The sequence below is a fragment of the Haplochromis burtoni genome, unplaced genomic scaffold (assembly GCF_018398535.1).
Source record: "Haplochromis burtoni strain Fernald_Lab_line unplaced genomic scaffold, NCSU_Asbu1 Contig_974, whole genome shotgun sequence".
NCBI classification, from domain to species: domain Eukaryota; kingdom Metazoa; phylum Chordata; class Actinopteri; order Cichliformes; family Cichlidae; genus Haplochromis; species Haplochromis burtoni.
Window position 1 is genome coordinate 1 of NW_024583335.1, and position 1864 is coordinate 1864.

Below are 1864 nucleotides of genomic sequence, written 5' to 3' on the forward strand. Positions count from 1 at the left end.
GTGTGATTCTTCACAACATTGCCACAATTAGAGGAGAACACTGTCCTTCTGAACCAAACATCAGCAGTGATCCAAACCATGAACATCCTGACCCTCCCACGGACATACAAGATGGAAGTGCAGTCAGAGACACCATATGTCACAATCATTTCTTTTGACCCATCACCTCAACATGTTGAAAGAAGAATAAACAGATTTTGTGTTCAACTGGCTTTATTGGTCGCCTGTGTTTCCTGTACACAAAGTATTAAAAGATGTAAACCTCATAAAGTGTCTCTGTTGCTTCCTCCTCTGTAACAGCTGTCAATGTTTCTTCATTATTTTCCTGTGTAAAGAAATAAACAACATTGCTGTTCTACTGTAAACTCATATAATCTGTGGAGTATTACTCACAACTGCATGTTGGTCTGGCTCAACAGGAGGCTGCACCAGATGCAGTACACCACCACCATCAACTGATAGAATATGAGGTTTATACAGGTCACTTATAACTTACAAGGGACCAAATGGCAATTAACAAACATACCAATCACCTTACACTTCATTGTCATTATGCTCTCAAAGACAACCAAGACTGAGGGAAGGCAAAATCAGTAGGAAAATAACTTCACTACAAAATAATCCATTATGGTAAAGAGTTTATCAAATGAATGAGTAGCACTGCAAAGGTGACTGTGAAGACAGGATGTATGCACATCATGTATTATTTTGAATTTACCCCCTATGTAGGCACTTGTGTCTTGCAGGGTTATTGACTCAGAGGATGTCCCCGCAGAGATGCCTTCGGCCACAGGGCGCCCACTGTTTTGGCTGAGGGCCAACTGCTCAGCCTCTGTGAGTGGTGGTGGTGGAGGACCCCCACCTGTTTTTCGGGCCTCCGCTTTTTTTCTGTTGGCTATAACGGGTCACATTTGAGCATACAGAGTAAGCAAATATGTACTTGTAATGTGCTCAGATAATTTCAATAAGTGCTTACAGAAAGGAAATTAATGTAGCCTCTAACTGCAATTGATTTACATCGGACAAACAGACCAAGCACTATGGCTCATAATACAATTACACCTCACCTGTTTGGACTATATTTTTATATTTCATTTTTACTTGCTGCCAGGAACGTTTGGGGCCTGTTGGGTTGCACCTGCGCTCACATCACATCACAAAATAAAATGTATAAAATAACAAATAAAATAACATATGATAAAATAACGTGTTAAATGGGTGGAAATCCCTAGATCAATGTTTAAATTAACACTCACGCATTGACTCTGTCGGCTATGTTTTGCCATGCATGCTCCCTTTCTTTTGCAGCTGAGGCTGTGTTACTTTTTTTCTGCAAATTTGCATGTTATCGGCATATGCTGCCATCAGAATTTCGGCCTCAAGCGCTGTAAAATACATTGACCGCGCCTTCTTTCCCTCCGTCTCCATGGTGACTCGCTTAATCTGTGCTCCACTAATCAGGGCTTTATGTATCCTCGTGCGCGCGCTTAACTTGGGGTTAAAGCAACTCCGCGTTGATTGAACTAATTGTTATCAGCCTTTCTGAAACCGAATATTCCGAGTTGGACAGTTCGGGGTTACTCAACCCTGAGTATCGTTTTTCACTCTGAGTTTTCTAAACCGGCTTCCTGAAACAGCCCAGGGGCCTGTTCTTCGTACGTCGCTTACTACATCCAAGATCAAATGACACATCCAAGATCAAATCATCGCGCTAACCGTGAGCTCGCTAATCCGGTTCCCCGAACACACCTGCTGTTGACGATTACTACAGCTGGATGAAGTAATGTGCGATCACTGGGTGTCGTAAAAGGGGCTACGCATCGATAGCAGAAACAGTGATCGGCAACCTCTGATTGGTCGGCGA

At 42.7% G+C, this 1864-nt stretch overlaps 1 long non-coding RNA gene across 1 annotated transcript; it reads right to left on the bottom strand.

Moving 5' to 3' along the window:
• Window positions 1–200: 200 nt before the first annotated feature.
• Window positions 201–928, bottom strand: LOC121812952. The gene is made up of 2 exons (XR_006053428.1): window positions 719–928; window positions 201–325 (listed from the first exon to the last, which is right to left on the bottom strand). It is a non-coding gene; the product is annotated as an uncharacterized LOC121812952 (long non-coding RNA).
• Window positions 929–1864: the final 936 nt, after the last annotated feature.